Source organism: Cariama cristata, unplaced genomic scaffold (assembly GCF_000690535.1).
Source record: "Cariama cristata isolate BGI_N322 unplaced genomic scaffold, ASM69053v1 scaffold8733, whole genome shotgun sequence".
In the NCBI taxonomy this organism is placed as follows: Eukaryota; Metazoa; Chordata; class Aves; order Cariamiformes; family Cariamidae; genus Cariama; species Cariama cristata.
The window spans coordinates 43,675-50,610 of record NW_009608927.1 but is presented as its reverse complement, the minus strand read 5'-3'; positions in this window follow the sequence as shown (position 1 = coordinate 50,610).

Genomic DNA, 6,936 nt, shown 5'->3' with positions numbered 1-6,936 from the left:
CGGTCTCTTCTCCCAAGTAACCAGTGATGAAGAGGAAATGGCCTCAAGTTGTGTCAAGGGAGGTTTAGATTGGGTATTAGGAAAAATTTCTTCACCAAAACGGTTATCAAGCACTGGAACAGGCTGCCCAGGGAAGTGGTGCATTTGCCATCCCTAGAGGTATTTGAAAGACGTGTAGATGTGGTGCTTAGGGACACGGTTTAGTGGTGGACTTGGCAGTGCTAGGTTAACAGTTGGAAACGATGATCTTAAAGATCTTTTCCAACCTAAATGATTCTATTATTCTGAAGGTCTTGTAGTTCTACTAAAAATAAGGAGCCTTATCCACAGACTTTACCCAAAGGGGGTGATGGCTGCCTCCTTAGCAGAGCCAGCAGCTCTCATACTACCTGCTGTATTCAATACGCAGCAGGTCAGGAAGTGCTGGGATAGCAGCACGTTGAAGGATGCTGAAATATCTGCTTATATATCTTCTTCCCTGGAAGCAGTAACTGCCTTGCCTGTGAGGCTGGTTTGGTTGGGCTGGGATATCTGGACAGAGAGAAAGTGTTGCTCGCCTGGGCTCTTGGGACACTGGGACACAGGGGACACTCACTTCCTTTGGGATCCTGCCCAGCAGAATGTAGAAGCCTTCCAGCGTTGCATTGGGCTGAACTTGGGACCTCAGCTTGTCACTCACACCCAACCTCCTGCCCAAGGGCAGAGCTACGGTTCTGCAAGAGGAAAGAGAGTTCAGCCAGGAGAGGACACGTGTGCCTGCGCTATGAGCCAGCATCAGTCAACAGCAAGATCCTGCCAGCACTGTAGCCTGTGCGTGGGTGCACTGCACCAGTGGTCCAGCACTGGCCTGGGTGCTCACACACCCAGGCTAAGGGGTTGAGCACTATCCCAGCTATGCATGCACAGCCCAAGGGACCCAGTATGGCTCCAGGGGCACACATGAAGCCCAGTGCCTCTGTCAGATCAATGCTTTTTCTCGAGAGAGATGCAACGGCACCAAAGCAAAGGTGAGGAATGCTGGATGTGCAGTGGAGACAACAATAACAACTACAAAGTAAGCAATTCTTCTGCTGAGGCCCCGAGACACCTTGCATTTCTCTGTGTTGGAGTGCATGCTGGCCTCCTTCACAACATTCCCAAGCACTCCAGGCCATGCTAGGAAACCAGTCTGCAAGTGTCCTGGTGTCCCACATGCTCTGTGCCCAGGGTACCCAGCTGGCTGCAGCGGGAGCCAAGGACAGAGCACACAGGGATATGGTGGTTCCTGCAGGGAACATTAGCTTTGCGTTTCTCACCAGGAAAACATCCCAGGAAGGCTCTAGTGGGAGGCACTGGTTTCTAAATTATTCTTGTTTTCAGGAAGCCAGGCAAGTGCAACATCTTTGAGGGAAGGCCTGAAGACCCTGGAATTAATTTTGTCTCTTCCTACAGCCTCTGTCTGCTATAGCTTCTCACACGGCTGTGCACAGCAGGCAGGAGCCAGCTCTCTGGGGAGATGGGCCAGTGCTCCCTCAGAGCACAGGAGAAAGCCCACGTCCCAGCTGAGGGCAGGTTTGCTGAGCACAGCCTCGCTGCTTCCCATGCCCCCCACCCCAAGTCCTGTTCCGCCTAGCAGGGAAGCATCTTGACAGGTCTGCCTGCACTAGCACACTGCCCTGCTTTAACTGATCAGCTCCCCGGTTTCCTGTGCATGAGGGTCGGTCTGTATGTCCCCATGTGTCAGTCTGTGTTCCTGGAAAAGGGGCCCAAAGCTCCTGTGCTGAGCCATGTGGACCTGCCTCGTTTCTACATGTGAGTCCTGGGGAAGATGCCAGTTGGTCCTCAATGCTCTCCTGGGGAGTACCATCTCCCTCAGCCAGCTGAACGCCCACAGCTAGGGCACTGGAGTGCATCATCCCTGATTGAACTGGGATCTCTGGTGCTGGGAGGAGACAGCAGGGCAGAGCTGGGCAAGGAAGATTAGTGTGAACAAAGCAGTCCCACAATGAGCTCCAGGAGCCATGGTCATCACCTCCCTCTGCCTCTGTGCTGAGAGTGGGGGCTCACATAGCACTGTTGGGAGCATCCTCTAGGACCAGGCTGAACCCTGGCTCAGCTGGGAGCCCCCAGAACTGATGTACCCAGAGTTGCAAGCTCCCACTTGGACTCTCTTCAGATGGACCCTCCACCCACAGTTGAGGTGTGACTGAGTGATGGAGTTGTCTTTTCATACCTGCTGGTTGGTACAGATTATGTTACTGATATGGGAGAGAGGGCAGGGGAAAGAGCTGCCACATAAATACCACACGCCACAAAAAGCAGATTCAGTATTCTTGGGGACAACCCCCTGTCCATTTTGTAGTGGTCAGGAAACACGTAATGATTAGTCTGGAGCAACCCTACAAGACACTGGTGGCAACCACCACAGGAGAAACCAGATTTGCAGCACTCACCTTTCAAGGATGCATCAGACAATGATCAAGAGCAGGGCAGCGCGGATGCAGAGCAAGAGGTCCTCAGGCTGTGGATAGTGTATGTCTGCAGACTCCTTCACGTCTTCCCAGGTAGCTCCAGGTGGCAGTCAGTATTCATGGTGCCAGAACCCCTCTGACAGTCCCATCTTGGTCAAGATGGTGGGCACAGAAAGCAGAGGCTTCAGGGCTCAGCAAGCAGATAGCCGCAAGGCATAAAACTCACTCCTAAATCAGGATTTGCAGCTCAACATCTCATCATTCACACTCCCCATCTCTCACTTAATCCCGAGTATGACTTCAGGCTAGTTGAAACAGCATCACTTGTTCTGACCTGCCTGTGAGCTTGGATGTGGGGTAAGATGTCCTATTACAAAAAAAGTAATTTATTGGGTGTTAAGGAGGTGGCTAACTCTGCTGCAAAGATGACTGAAGTCCCCACCTGGTGACAATGACAGCAGGGGCTTCTCTCTTGCCCCCTCTTTCTACCATCCTTTTCCTTCTCAGACTACAAAGCCCTCACCTATTAATCAGTTCTGACACCTGGCAGAGGGTGTGGATAGAGGCCCCAGGTGAGACTGGCCACAGCCATGAAGATCTTCTGCCACCTTCAGGGCCCCAACAGTCTCAGTTTTCGTTCCTTCATCTTGCCTAGCAACATCCCATATCCTATTTGCATTTTGAACCACCACATACTGAGCACTAAGTTGATATACCGCTGCCCAAAAGTATTCTCAAGTGCTAACACTCAGCCCAGCACTTCAGGAGACTTTCTCATGTGTACCACATTGCTCTCCTCCATATTCAATGTAACTTGTGTTTTATCACTCAGTCCCTCAGGACCATAAACCCTTCTGCAACTGCTTGCAGTCAGTCTACATCATCCTCATGAGTAACTTTCATTATCAGCCAATTTTGTCATCTGCCTCTCCCTCCCCCTTTTTGGGGCACCTGCAACAATACATAGCTGCAAAAAATCCTCTGCATGGCCTCACTGACTCTTTGGGATAACTCCAGCAGAGTAAGACATAATTTCCTCATGCACAGCCCATGGGGACTCTTTCCTATAATATGATGTTCATATACATTTCCACAAATTCCATCATTTATTACACTTTCTATCAGTCTGACCAATCTGGATGTCAGATTGCAGATGGCTGTAGCGCCACACATTCCCACTTGGAACCTTCTTCAATTTTTCTGTTAACAAGATGATTTGAAACAAAAAATGGTTTTCCACAGTTGTGTCACCGTTTAAGGCTAGGTGGTGCGTAAAGCAGGTGGCAGATGCTCTCTGTTAACCCCTTCCTTTCTTAGAAGGGGAAGGAGGAGAAAAGGGAGAGAGACTGATGGGTTGGAAACTTAAAGCAGTAACGACGAAAAAGAGTAAAAATATTACGACTAATACTACTACTGATAGAAATAGAAATGTACAAACCCGATATTGCCCTTCCTGATGATGACGGCAGGACCACCGCAGGGTCGGCGGGAGGAGAGCGAGCAGAGCCCCACTGGGATGCTGGCCGTGAGGGGAAGAGAGGGCTGACCCCCACAATCCCCGAGCTTTATACCGAGTATTCCCGTGGGTGGGATGGAACATGGCATTAGCCAGGCCCGGGTCACCTGTCCCCTCTGCAGCTTCCCAGGGATGTGACCCCTTATCCGCCTTCCCCCCACATGGGCCACAAAAGACCCTGCAGGGAACGAGCACCCCCGTGGGCCTTTCTGCATAACAATCCCACTTCGACCCCAGCAACAACTACAGACATCAAGTGCCATCAACTCTAAACGCAGGCACTGCCTGAAAAGCATGTAGTCACCTTCAGAAGGTGCAGTTACTTAAGAAAAACTTAACTGAAGGAAAAATCTACTGAAAGGAGAAATGGTCCTGTTTTAGCCAAACTAGGACACCTTTCAAGTTGTTTCTTGATATTTCTTGGCCTGCTTTATTGCATGCTCACATTAACCTGCAAAGTTACAGGTCCTTACCACTTGCCTTGTTTAGACATGACTTCAGCTTTTTGAACAATGCCTTGCTGTTTCTTAGGGACGCCCTTACCTGCAGGCACTGTGTCTGTTGTACACGTGACAATAACTGAAGCAATGTCTTTCGAAGTGTAGCCATCCAAGTAAAGGTTCCTCGAGGTGCAGATGTCTAAATGAAAAAATGTGGTGGATGCACATCTCTGATGTTTCCCGAGTGTGTGCAGGGGGAAGGGAACAACTGTACCAAACTGCTCTTAAAACAAGACCCAAAACAGCACTAGAAGTCCACGTCTACTGGAGTCAGCAGATTCACGTCATCCATAATTTTGAGCTAGGATGACCAGATGCCAGCCTGGGGGCCATGCTTTGCCAGTTCTCGACTCACCCATCACACAGCAGCCTCAGAGCACCAGTAAAAGTGTGGGTTTTTTTTTTTTTTTCATAGCTCAGCTGTGTTACCATGAAAGTCAGTCAGAAGAACCTTCCAAGACTCAGTTTAGAGTTTGAGAAAGCAGGTATTCCTTTATTGCAGTGCTGGATGCACAGGCTTAATGATTCAATGCTGCCATTTCTCCCATCAGTTATGCTTTAGAGTAAGATACGCAAGATAATCTAGAAGGGAGACCTTGAGCCATGGTATGTGCTCAAAGTCTCAAGAAAAGGCGGGACTTGATACATATATAAAATAAACTGTCTATGACACAGACTCGTGGAGGAAGACTTCACATCCTGACTTTTAGCTGATAGTACTGCTCAGCCTGCGTAGTTTAGAGAACGCAGTATCATATATGTGAATAACGGAACAAGAAACAAGAACAACCCTGTCAAATAGTGGGCTTACCAAGAGAACATGTTACAGACTCAGGGACTGAGAAAAGATCAGAGCCAATTAAGCAAGAACAAGGAACTGAACATGCATAGCAAGAACTTTTGAGAAAGGAGTCATGGAGCAGACAATCACTAGAGGGGGTTCAGAGACCCCCAGAGACCCCAAAGAAGCCCCTCAGAGACTTAAACCACATGTGTAATGAGTATGCCGATATGGTAATCAGTTCCAAGAAGTAGAATGACCATGTATATCGATTCCAGGAATTCCTATGCATATGTATGTAACTTTGTGGTATATACACGAATTGTAATCACATCGGTATGGACATTAGGCAGAACGATCCCCATGCATCCAGTGCTGCAATAAAGGAATGTCTGCTTTCTAAAACTCCAAACTGAGTCTTAGAAGGTTCTTCCGACTGACTCCTAGGGTAACACCTGGAGCTGCACACCTCATCTCCTACAGTTGCTTGACACCATTATGTGATGCACACCTTGTGTGTGCACACAGGGTGATAAAAGATACAGGGGAAATAGATCTAGATTCTGCTGTGGTGCCTCATCCTCCATCTACTCTGCTGGGTTTTTGACAGTCTGGCTGCAGGTTTTCTACAACAGCTTTGCTGTGCTGGGGACTGTGATGCTGGGGGTGGAGGGAGTTGATACACTACATTCATAAGTACTATCACAGCACTCACAAACTTCCCAACACTGGAGCAGACATAAAGAGGGAAGGTGTAGCAATGTGGAGAAGAAGCTGATTACACACAGAGCTTCTTTAAGCCTTGGCAAGTTGATGGCAAGAAAACAAATTCGGCAGTTGATCTGCCCCAGTGACTCATTACTGTCATGCACAGTTCCTCAGACAAAAGCAGCACTCAGTAGTTCTTAATCAAGCCCAACAGCTCTCCTGAATCCTTAGATATATCCTTTCACCAGAACCAGATTTGCCTCCTAATAAGCTTATCTGAAACTTCAGGGGGTCAGCAAAGCCCTGAGGAAAAAATTCAGCAGGCATCAACATACGTCTGCATTGGCTCCACAGTGCATTATGCAGTCTCTGGGAAGCATTCTGCTCCTCAGATGACAGGTGTTATGATTTTACAACAGGGATCTTTCCTAGCATTCTAAAACCTCATGAAAAAGCAGAATAGACATTAATTTCTCTCCTCTTATCCTTGCAAGTCCAAAGCATCACCCCAGTGCTGCAATCTGGGACCTCCCATTGCCCTGGAAGTGCTAAGTAACCTGGCCCACTCCTAGGTCGAGTGTAGGGATGCCCCAAATTGTCCCTTGTTCCAGGGCCAAATGCAGCTTTACTGAGTAGGAGACAAAGCAGGCAGCTGCAGTTCTCTACTGGTTTGGCCCAGTATGCCTGCATGTCCTGGGTACACAACATCCTCTCAATGTGCTCTGCATGTGTATCGACCTTGGCAATGGCACCCATATGTGTCTCCCTCATCACACATCCACCTGTAAGGTGCAACTAGCCAGGTTACCTCCTGCTAGTTAAAGAAGCAGAAAAGAGCCCAGATAATCAAACTTTCAAAAGTAATTTATAAAGAACACTTACATTCAGTAGTACAAAATTATATATAACCATCCATCCTGAATACATCACCTGCAGAGGAGTGGCAAGATTGTAGACTTGGATTAAAGAAACATGACAGTA